The sequence below is a fragment of the Globicephala melas genome, chromosome 4 (assembly GCF_963455315.2).
Source record: "Globicephala melas chromosome 4, mGloMel1.2, whole genome shotgun sequence".
In the NCBI taxonomy this organism is placed as follows: domain Eukaryota; kingdom Metazoa; phylum Chordata; class Mammalia; order Artiodactyla; family Delphinidae; genus Globicephala; species Globicephala melas.
The window spans coordinates 65,971,485-65,984,338 of record NC_083317.1 but is presented as its reverse complement, the minus strand read 5'-3'; positions in this window follow the sequence as shown (position 1 = coordinate 65,984,338).

Below are 12,854 nucleotides of genomic sequence, written 5' to 3'. Positions count from 1 at the left end.
TGCCTCCTTTGTCACAGATTAGTCGACCACAGGTGCATGGGTTTATCTCTGGGCTTTCTATCCTGTTCCACTGATCTATAGTTCTGTTTCTGTGCCAGTAACATATTGTTTTGATTACTGTAGCTTTGTAGTATAGTCTGAAGTCAGGGAGCCTGATTCCTCCAGCTCTGTTTTTTTCCCTCAAGACTGCTTTGGCTATTGGGGTCTTTTGTGTCTCCATACAAATTTTAAGATTTTCTGTTCTAGTTCTGTAAAAAATGCCATTGGAAATTTGATAGGGATTGCATTGAATCTGTGGATTGCTTTGGGTATTATAGTCATTTCCACAGTATTGATTCTTCCAGTCCACGAACTTGGTATATCTCTCCATCTGTTGGTATCATCTTTAATTTCTTTCAACAGTGTCTTATAGTTTTCTGCATAGGTCTTTTGTCTCCCTAGGTAGGTTTATTCCTAGGTACTTTATTCTTTTTGTTGCAATGGTAAATAGGAGTGTTTCCTTAATTTCTCTTTCAGATTTTTCATCATTAGTGTATAGGAATGCAAGAGATTTCTGTGCATCAATTTTGTATTCTGCAGCTGTACCAAATTCATTGATTAGCTCTAGTAGTTTTCTGGTGGCATCTTTAGGATTCTCTATGTATAGTATCACGTCATCTGCAAACAGTAACAGTTTTACTTCTTCTTTTCCAATTTATATTCCTTTTATTTCTTTTTCTTCTCTGATTGCCATGGCTAGGATTTCCAAAACTATGTTGAATAATAGTGGTAAGAATGGATATCCTTGTCTTGTTTCTGATCTTAGAGGAAATGCTTTCAGTTTTTCACCATTGAGAATGATGTTGGCTGTGGGTTTGTCATATATGACCTTTATTATGTTGAGGTAGGTTCCCTCTATGCCCACTTTCTGGAGAGTTTTTTTCATAAACGGGTGTTGAATTTTGTCATAAGCTTTTTCTACATCTATTGAAATGATCATATGGTTTTTCTCCTTCAGTTTGTTAAAATGGTTTATCACATTGATTGATTTGCATATTTTGAAGAATCCTTGCATCCCTGGGATAAATCCCACTTGATCATGGTATATGATCCTTTTAATGTGTTGTTGGATTCTGTTTGCTAGTATTTTGTTGAGGATTTTTGTATCTATATTCATCAGTGATATTGGTCTATAATTTTCTTTTCTTGTGATATATTTTTCTGGTTGTGGTATCAGGGTGATGGTGGCCTCGTAGAATGAGTTTGGGAGTGTTCCTTCCTTTGCAATTTTTTTGGAAGAGTTTGAGAAAGATGGGTGTTAGCTCTTCTGTAAATGTTTGATAGAATTCACCTGTGAAGTCATCTGGTCCTGAACTATTGTTTGTTGAGAGATTTTTAGTCAAAGTTTCAATTTCATTACTTCTGATTGATCTGTTCATATTTTCTATTTCTTCTTGGTTCAGTCTTGAAAGGTAATACTTTTCTAAGAATTTTTCCATTTCTTCCAACTTGTCCATTTTATTGGCATAGAGTTGTTTGTAGTAGTCTCTTAGGATGCTTTGTATTTCTGTGGTGTCTGTTGTAACTTCTCCTGTTTCATTTCTAATTTTATTGATTTGAGTCCTCTCCTTTTCTTGATCAGTCTGACTAATGGTTTATCAATTTCGTTATCTTCTCAAAGAACCAGCTTTTAGTTTTATTGATCTTTGCTATTCTTTTCTTTGTTTCTATTTCATTTTTTTGTGCTCTGATCTTTATGATTTCTTTCCTTCTGCTAACTTTGGGTTTTGTTTTTTCTTCTTTCTCTAGTTCCTTTAGGTAAGGTTAGATTGTTTATTTGAGATTTTTCTTGTTTCTTGAGGTAAGCTTGTATATCTATAAACTTCCCTCTTAGAACTGCTTTTGCTTCATCCCATAGGTTTTGGATCATCGTGTTTTCATTGTCATTTGTCTCCAGGTATTTTTTGATTTCCTCTTTGATTTCTTCAGTGATCTCTTGGTTATTTAGTAACGTATTGTTTAGCCTTCATGTGGTTATGTTTTTTACAGTTTTTTCCCTGTAATTGATTTCTAATCTCATAGCGTTGTAGTCAGAAAAGATGCTTGGTCTGATTTCAATTTTCTTAAATTTACTGAGGCTTGATGTGTGACCCAAGATGTGATCTATCCTGGAGAATGTTCCGTGTGCACTTGAGAAGAAAGTGTAATCTGCTGTTTTTGGATGGAATGTCCTATAAATATCAGTTAAATCTGTGTGGTCTATTGTGTCATTTAAAGCTTGTGTTTCCTTATTAATTTTCTGTTTGGATGATATGTCCATTGGTGTAAGTGAGGTGTTAAAGTCACCCACTATTACTGTGTTACTGTTGATTTCCTCTTTTATAGTTGCTAGCAGTTGCCTTATGTATTGAGGTGCTCCTATGTTGGATGCATATATATTTATAATTGTTATATCTTCTTCTTGGATTGATCCCTTGATCATTATGTAGTGTCATTCCTTGTCTCTTGTAATATTCTTTACTTTAAAGTCTATTTTATCTGATATGAGTATTGCTACTGCAGCTTTCTTTTGATTTCCATTTGCATGGAATATATTTTTCCATCCTCTCACTTTCAGTCTGTATGTGTCCCTAGATCTGAAGTGGGTCTCTTGTAGACAGCATATATATGGGTCTTGTTTTTGTATCCATTCAGCAAGGCTGTGTCTTTTGGTTGGAGCATTTAATCCATTCATGTTTAAGGTAATTATCGATATGTTATGTTCCTATTCCCATTTTCTTAATTGTTATGGGTTTGTTTTTGTAGATTCTTTTCTTCTCTTGTGTTTCCCACTTAGAGAAGTTCCTTTTAGCATTTGTTGTAGAGTTGGTTTGGTGGTGCTGAATTCTCTTAGCTTTTGCTTGTCTGTAAAGCTTTTGATTTCTCCATCGTATCTGAATGAGATCCTTGCTGGGTAGAGTAATCTTGGTTGTAGGTTCTTCCCTTTCATCACTTTAAGTATATCATGCCACTCCCTTCTGGCTTGTAGAGTTTCTGCTGAGAAATCAGCTGTTAACCTTATGGGAGTTCCCTTGTATGTATTTGTCATTTTTCCCTTGTTGTTTTCAATAATTGATCTTTGTCTTTAATTTTTGCCAATTTGATTACTATGTGTCTTGGCGTGTTTCTCCTTGGGTTTGTCCTGTATGGGAATCTCTGCACTTCCTGGACTTGGGTGGCTATTTCCTTTCCCATGTTAGGGAAATTTTGACTATAATCTCTTCAAATATTTTCTCGGGTCCTTTCTCTCTCTCTTCTCCTTCTGGGACCCCTAAATGTGAATGTTGTTGCATTTAATGTTGTCCCAGAGGTCTCTTGGGCTGTCTTCATTTCTTTTCATTCTTTTTTCTTTATTCCGTTCTGCAGCAGTGAATTCCACCATTCTGTCTTCCAGGTCACTTATCCATTCTTCTGCCTCAGTTATTCTGCTATTGATTCCTTCTAGTCTATTTTTCATTTCAGTTATTGTGTTGTTCATCTCTGTTTGTTTGTTCTTGAATTCTTCTAGATCTTTGTTAAACATTGCTTGCAACTTCTCGACCTGTGCCTCCATTCTTTTTCCAAGGTCCTGGATCATCTTCACTATCATTATTCTGAATTCTTTTTCCTGAAGGTTGCCTATCTCCACTTCATTTAGTTGTTTTTCTGGGGTTTTATCTTGTTCCTTCATCTGGTACATAGCGCTCTGCCTTTTCATCTCGTCTGTCTTTCTGTGAATGTGGTTTTTGTTCCACAGGCTGCAGGATTGTAGTTCTTCTTGCTTCTGCTGTCTGTCCTCTGGTGGATAAAGCTATCTAAGAAGCTTATGCAATTTTCCTGATGGGAGGGACTGTTGGTGGGTAGAGCTGGCTGTTGCTTTGGTGGGCAGTGCTCAGTAAAACTTTAATCCACTTGTCTGCTGATGGGTGGGGCTGGGTTCCCTCCCTGTTGGTTGTTTGGCCTGAGGCGACCCAACACTGGAGCCTACCGGGCTCCCTTGTGGGGCTAATGGCGGACTCTCTGAGGGCTCACACCAAGGAGTACCTCCCAGAACCTCTGCTGCCAGTGTCCTCATCCCCACAGTGAGAGACAGCCACCCCCTGCCTCCACAGGAGACCCTCTAACACCAGCAGGTAGGTGTGATTCAGTCTCCTATGGGGTCACTGCTCCTTCCCCTGGGTCCTGATGCGCACACTACTTTGTGTGTCCCCTCCAAGAATGGAGTCTCTGTTTCTCCCAGTCCTGTCGAAGTCCTGCAGTCAAGTCCCGCTAGCCTTCAAAGTCTGATTCTTTAGGAATTCCTACTCCCACTGCCGGACCCCCAAATTGGGATGCCTGACGTGTGGCTCAGAACCTTCATTCCAGTGGGTGGACTTCTGTGGTATAAATGTTCTCCAGTTTGTGAGTCACCCACGCAGCAGTTATGGGATTTGATTTTATTGTGATTGCGCCCCTCCTACCATCTCATTGTGGCTTCTCCTTTGTCTTTGGTTATGGGGTATCTTTTTTGGTGAGTTCCAATGTCTTCCTGTCGATGATTGTTCAGCAGTTAGTTGTGATTCTGGTGTTCTCACAAGAGGGGGTGAGAGCACATCCTTCTACTCCACTATCTTGAACCAATCTTGGTAGGATTTTTTTTCACTAATTTATTATTTTAATGTCTGGATGTCAGAACACGAGACCAGGCTGGCAGGGCTGGAATCTCCGGGAGAGAGTCCATTTCCTTGCCTTTTCTCACTTCTAGAGGTTGCCTGTGATGCCACATCACTCTGACCTCTCCTTTCATCCTCACATTGTCTTCTCTCACCAGTATCCAATTGATAGCATCATATTGTTTCTAGATTTTGTTGCTATTGTTTTTTTTTTCTTTTTGTTACTGCTCTCTTTGCTATTACAAATAATGCTGCAGTAACCATCCTTGTATATATAATGTGTCATACATTAGCTACTATATCTTTAGTCTCAATTCCTAACTGTGGAATTCCAGAATCAAAGAGCATATGCATGTAACTGGTTTATTTAAAAGACTCTCTTCTTTGTAGAGTCTAAACGTGAAATCGTTTTGTTTCTCAAACCATCATCTTCAACTGTGTTATTTTGAATACCCTTCAGGCTTTTAAGGCATCTTGAGCAGATTCCATAACTTTCCAGTCCATTTAAAACTTCAAAGTTGATTCAAAGCTCTCCATTTCCCTTGAGATACTTGGAAGGGCTCCTTCAATGAGAGAAGCAGAGGAGGAATGGTGGTGGGAACAAAGCAAACACTTCTTGACTTTAATTGTATCTTGTTGGCTGTGCTGTTTCTCTGGCTGACCAGGCAGATAGTTGATGTTATTTGTATGGCAGGCATCAAGATTTTTGTGTGTCTTGTGTCTTGTGAGGCCTCCTTCTCTGTTGCACATTCCCCAGTGTGGGCGACATGGCTCTAGCTCAGCTTCTTCCTGAGCTCCCACCACTGGACCACTAGGGTCCACTTCACAGCTGTTGCTCCCTGAATGGGTAACCTTCTTGGATGCAGTACTGGAAAGATATTTCAAGCCCAGAAACCTTGTGTAGGGTCCTCTCCTCTCAATCCATAGAACAATAAAGTCCGCTTGCCACCCTTGGGGTCCACACTCATTTGGATTCAGGGAGGGGAAAACATCCCTCCTATTCCTCTCACAAAGAAGGGAAAAGACTCTCATGGTGATTATGGTAGTCTTTTCTCACAAGACCACCACTCATCATTCATCCCACTCTTTTCCAGTCTTCTTAACTTGACTCAGCATGGTTGTTGAGGTGTGTTGATGATAGTATTGCCAGTTTTGCTTCCTTCCAGAAGCCCTAGGGAGGTAGTTGACCCCATCTTAAGGTGATCAGTTGATGGCTGTCTTAAAAATGTATATATATATAGATAGATATAGTTTTTCTTACCTAGTGTCTAATAGTGTAAGCTTTCAGTTTTTTTTTTTTTTTTTTAGCTTTCAGTTTTAAATGCAATTTAGGAAGGGAAAAAGTCCCTCTCAATTTCTTGTTACATGCATTTAGCTACTTACAAATTACTCTCCAAAAAGGTTATATTGATCTACACTACCATCAACAGCAAATGGGAATGCCTGTTTACCAAACCCTCCCTAATACTCCCTTCAACATCTTTGAAGACCAAAACTCCTGGTAGAACCAAACTTCTCAGTTTACTTTGTCTTCTGCAGGAGCAGGAAGAAAAAGAAATCGGAGTGGGAATACACAGCCCCAATTCCCCTGCTATCATATGAGTATTTACTGTGTAGATGTTGGACTATTTTATGTGGATATACTTGACCTCTAATAATTAGCTACAGAGTAATGTCTTGCCTCTGTCAGCCCTGAGAACAGGTACTACCAGAAGGCAGTGGATCTGTTGTGAATACTGATCCTGGAGGGTAGAGGAGAAGCTAGCACCCCTTGAGGCTAATATTTAGTTGCCTAGGGAGAGACCCCCAAGGGGGTTGTATTTTTAAAAATTTAACTGGCCTTTTTCCCCAGGTCCTGGGAATCCACCTCCAAATCCTTGAAATTTTCAGTCATAAAAGTGTCTTTGTTATTTGTGGTTGGCTTCCCAGATCATACCTGATAGTTTATGCTAATGAACACCAATTTGCAGCTGGTGTTTGTAGTAAAGACAGTCTTATGGAGGACTGTACCCTTAACCTGTGAAGTTTGCACTAACTCTAGGTAGTTGGTGTCAGAACTCCTTACACCGAGGGAGAATCTCTAGGCAAAACTAGAACTGAGACGCAAGAGGGAAGAGATATGGGAACATATGTTTATGTATAACTGATTCACTTTGTTATAAAGCAGAAACTAACACACCATTGTAAAGCAATTATACTCCAATAAAGATGTAAAAAAAAAAACAACAAAACTAGAACTGTGAGGTCTAATAACCCTCACCCTTGCAGAGAATCTACTTCCATGACAAAAAGAGTTAAGAAAATTAATTTCTATTTATGTTCATTACTAAAGAGTCAAACAGCCCTGTGGCCTAGCAAAGAGATTATCCACCTAGAATGTCTTCTTTGATCTCTGCTCTAAACACTTGGCCCAGGGGGCTACTTCTACAGGCCAAGCAAAGAGAATAGTAGGTTCATCAGAGATCATAAGTTATTCAACTATGTGTCCCTCTCTGAGAACCTACAATGGTGCTTCCCTGTGATAGATACTTAAAATAATAATAGTGTTGGTAATAATCACAATAATAATTTAGTGAAACAGGAAGGTCCACCTCTGGTAGCCAAAAGGCTTGAGAATCATCCATCTAATGGGTTAAAAAGAAATAGACCAGGGGCTTCTCTGGTGGTCCACTGGCTAGACTCCACACTTGCACTGCAGGTGGCACGGGTTCGATCCCTGGTCGGGGAATTAAGATCCCACATGCCACACACCTTGGCCAAAAGATAAAAAATAAATTAAAAAAAAAAAAGGAATAGACCAGGCCAAAACAATGAAGACTGAAAGGAGATGTGATAAAATGTTTATGAAATCGTGAAGGGTGTGGATGAGATAACCAGACAATGCTTACTCTCCATTATAACCAGACAATGCTTACTCTCCATTACATTTCAAAGTATTTAAAGCTTGAAGCAGAAAAATTGAAAACATGAAGTATATACAGTGGGAAATGGAATGAGAGAATCCATTACTCAGTGAAATAGTGCAAGCTAAAAATATCTATAAGGTTTAGAGGAAACTTAAGAGGGACAAACCAAAATAGATTATTTCTTTTATTTCTTATTTTTTAACTTAATTTTTATTTTATATTGGGGTATAGTTGATTTACAATGCTGTGTTAGTTTCAGGTGTACAGCAAAGTGATTCAGTTATACATATACATATATCCATTCTTTTTCAGATTCTTTTCCCATGTAGGTTATTACAGAATACTGAATAGAGTTCCTCCCTATGCTATACAGTAGATACTTATTGATTATCTATTTTATTTATTTTATTTTTTTTAAACATCTTTATTGGAGTATAATTGTTTTACTATGGTGTGTTAGTTTCTGCTTTATAACAAAGTGAATCAGCTATACATATACCTATATCCCCATATCTCCTCCCTCTTGCATCTCCCTCCCACCCTCCCTATCCCACCCCTCTAGGTGGTCACAAAGCACCGAGCTGATCTCCCTGTGCTATGTGGATGCTTCCCACTAGCTATCTATTTTACATTTGGTAGTGTATATATGTCCATGCCACTCTCTCACTTCGTCCCAGCTTACCCTTCCCCCTCTCCATGTCCTCAAGTCCATTCTCTACGTCTGCGTCTTTATTCCTGTCCTGCCCCTACGTTCTTCTTAAGAAAAAATAAAAATTTAGGAAATTTATCATCACTTTCTGAGGTCACGGAGCAGAGCCAAGCATTCACACAACATGTGCTTAGAATTCACTCCAAAAGTAGAGCCCTTGGCTGAGTGGACAATGGAGATGACTCAGTCTCATCTCCTAAAAGGAGTGGACCCATTACATCAGATCCTGGTTCAGCCTGCTTAGGATTCTTGAGCTCATTCCCATTGCCCAGTCGTGCTGGAACTCTTTGTCCTGCCCTCAGATGTCAGTTTATACACCCCAAAAGAAATCATTTCAGTCTTCTCTACTGGGTCCCTGACAAACTACCATTTCTACTGGCACTCTCGCATACTCTGGTGGGAAGGGATACTGGACAAGTTTCGGCAGTTTGTCATTATTTATTGAAGAGTCCAGCTCCAGACCAAAATCGTATGTGTGATAGTTTAGAACTGATCATTGAAAATTACAGGGCTTTGCCTGGCAGGCCTCACGGGGCGACGCTGCCCTCCCCACACCAGACTTGATGCACTGCCAATCCATTGCACTTTTCTGGAGGGGTTGTGGTCCAGGACTCAGCCTGCCTTCTCCCTAATCCAACCAGCCATGGTCATACACATATCTACCTTCCTAACCCAGATGTCTCCATTCAGAGTCCTCCTTGTTGGGGGCCTTGGCTGAAGCACTTTTCTCTACTTCGAGTCAGTACCTTTGCACTACTAGCCCTTCTCTCTCTCTCCTTCCCCCTGGCTCACAGATCCACAAAAAGGCAGGAACCTTTTGCTCAGGGCTTCTTGACAGTGAGATGATTGCCCCTGTATGTACTGCATTCACCTGAAAAGTTTTCAAAATATGTACATTAAGAACCTAAATGCCCAGCAATAAGGACTGTGCAAATACATTTTGGCCCATTTATAAGCTAGAACACTGTGCAGATGTTAAAAGTGATAATGGAGATAAATGAAAGCATGCTTATCATAGGTAGTTCAAAGCAGCATATACTCTCTATTTGCATTTGTGTAAAGAAAAAGTATGCAGACAAAATAGTTACCAATGGTTACCTCCACATCGTTACCAATGGTTACCTCTGGGTGATGAGGTTATTCATGTTTGATTTTCTTGCCTATCAATATTTTTCTAATCTAGAATGACTATGTATTATTTCTGTAATGTACATACTACTTGAATGAGCAATTCTATACCTAAGAATTCATCTTAAGAGTATAATTTTAAGCTGCGTGCAAAGATTTAGCTAAAGTAATGTTTAAAGCAAAGTTGGTTTTTTGTTCTTTTTTTTTTTTGCGGTACGCGGGCCTCTCACTGTTGTGGCCTCTCCCGTTGCGGAGCACAGGCTCCGGATGCGCAGGCTCAGCGGCCATGGCTCACGGGACCAGCCGCTCCGTGGCATGTGGGATCTTCCCGGACCGGGGCACGAACCCGTGTCCCCTGCATCGGCAGACGGACTCTCAACCACTGCGCCGCCAGGGAAGCCCCTAAAGCAAAGTTTTTTATAATCAAACAATCTAGTGAAGATCTAGAAATAACTCAATTTCTAATGTTAGGAGATTGGAAAAATAAAATTTAATACATTCATAAATTATATTAGGCAGCTAAATTAAATATTTAATGACCTGAAAAGAGGATCATAATATATTAATAGGTTTTTTAAAAAAAAGCAGGTTACACAACACTGTATTTCCATAACCTTTGACTCAGAAATCCCACTTCCAGGAAACACTAGCGCAAAGAAACAGTGTAAATATCTTGATTGTGTCATTTCAGTGAAAAAGTAGAAGCTACACAAATTTTATCAATGGAGAATGCTAAAACAAATAATGGCACATTCATATAATGGACTACAGTACTGAGCAACTGTTAAAAACAATGAAATAAATTCTTGTGAGCTAACATGAAAAATGTCATCATATATTCTTAAGTGAAGATATATCTGTATGAGGAATTAGGAAATACATTCTAAATTTTATATTTCCATACTGTTTCAGTAACCTTACCACAAGCACCTATCATCATTCTACTTCTGTCTCTATGAACTTGACTATGCTAGATCCTGCATATAAGTAAAATCACACAATATTTGTCATTTTGTAACTGGCTTATTTCCCTTAGCATAATATTTTCATCCATGTTGTAGCATGTATCAGACTTTTATTCTTTTATAAGGCTGTTGTATGTGTATACAATATTTTGTTTATCCATTCATTTGCTGATGGACATTTAGGTTGCTTCCACCTTTTGCCTCATGTGAATAATGCTACTATGAACACGAATATACAAATATCTGTTCGAGTTCCTGCTTTCAATTCATTTGGGCATATACACAGAATTGCAATTGCTGGATCATATAGTAATTCTACATTTCATTCTCATCATCTAGGGTTTCTTTCTGAGGTAATAAAATTATTCTAAAATTGACTATGATGATATGATGGTTGTACATATCTGTGGATATACTAAAAACTACTGAACTGTAAAGTTTGAATGGGTAAATTGTATGTTATGTGAATTAATAAATTTGTTTTTTAAAAAAGCAAAAAAGACATTTGCCTAAGAGCACTAAGGATGAGCCCTTCTCCACTTCTATCCCCAAGAAGTACTGGACAACCAGAAAGCTTCTCAACCTCAAAGGACTGGCAGCTTGCGTCAACTGTGTTGGATTCTGGACATCTAGTTTCAAGGAGTCTTATGCTCATTAAAACTCTCCCTCTGGCTATGTGGGGCCACAGTGCATTAAACATTTGGGGACAAAAGTAGTTTGCAGAGTGTCCATTTTATTAATTTAATTATTCTTAATATAGTGTTTACTTCTGTTTCCCACAGGTGTTCCTCTCTGTATCTTGTTCCTGCCTGTTCCACAGAACTGACTGTTTGACAAGTAAGGCCTAGGAGACAGGTTCCCTGCTAAGACTCATAATGGCAACCCTTTCCAGTGGCCACCCATCATCCCAGCAAGCACCAACAAAAGATGTCTATTACCTTTTAAAGGCTTACTGGAGATTGAAAAGTTAACCTAAGAGTCATTTAGGGGCATGACTATAACATGAAAAAAAAAAAAACTAAAAATAATCTACTAATTACTGTGACTCAGTCCCTCTGGTTCACACAAGACCAGTATCCACAAATATAAGGACCAGAAATCTTCCCACTTGCTTTATAGGAAATTATTCAAGTTGTGTTCCTGAAACAGTTCTTACCTGTTGTGTTATTGGAATTCTGGAGAGCATCTGCCCTTCTTTTTCAATAATGATGCTGTTGCTGCTTTTATTTCTTGGGATAGACTTCTGACATTAGCATCATCTTTAAGGTTTTTAGGTATGAATATTTACTTCATCTCTCTGAGCTTCTTTACTCGTTTTAAAAATGAGAATGTTGAACTAGCATATTTCTAAAGTCATTGCCAGTTTTGATATTCTATAACTGTGCACCAAGTAAATTGTAGAGGAAAGTATTTATTTGGGGGACATCTTCCTCCTCTTAAGACATTTAGAGCCTCTATTGGGAGCCTTTCTTTCTACCTGGAGGCACTGACACTTAACCGTTAGGCTCTAATGCCTCTGATTAGGCCAGAAATCAAGAAACCACACAATCTAGTTCCAATTACCTGTCTAGTTATCTTCCATTGCTTTGCTCAAAGATCCCTCCAGTTTTAACAAAAATGGACTGCTTGCCTTGATTCCTGCCTCTGAGTTCGTGCTCATGTTATTTCCTCTACCTGGCATATCTTCTCCCATCTCTGCCCTTTGAAATCTTATCCTTCTTAAATGAGGTCAAATTCCCTTTTCTCTGTGAAGATTGCTCTGTGTGGTCTTTGAAAGCAGAAACCATAACATATCTGTGTCCTTAGTACCTATCACAAAACCTTAAACCAGAAAATGATTCCAAAATATTTTATGATGATATTCTCATTTGAATTGTTATTATTTGTTTGTGTCTTAGATCTACAGTACTACAAAACTACAAATTTCTTAAAGGGCAGGGACCATGTACATAATCCTTTGAATTCCTCATAGCTCCTAGCAATATATTGTACAAAATGAACACCAATAATTGGAGTGCTAGAAGGAGAATCATATCCCTTTTGCCTCTGAGTTCTGAGAAAATAGAAATATAAATCCAGGAACCAGACTATAATTCAAATATCAGCTTTTTTTTTTTGGCTGTGCTGTGCAGCTTGTGGGATCTTAGTTTCCCAACCAGAGATCGAACCCAGGCCCTCAGCAGTGAACGTGTGGAGCCCTAACCACTGGACCGCCAGGAAATTCCCCAAATTTCAGCTTTTTATGGTAATGTTAGATTGGAGAACACAGCCTGGATTAGAAATCAAAATGTGTTTCACACTCCTTCCTCCCAAACTGAACTGAACCACCCAAGCACAGGCAGAACTTGTACAAACACAGGCCATCTAAAGAAGCAGGGTCTGTTCTAGTTAGTCTACCATATGAAGAAGAACGTATACCTCCTGAGAGCAGGATCATTCCACAGAAAGTCAAAGAAGGACTTGGCTATGTAAATGCAAAGATCCTTTTTCTAAAATA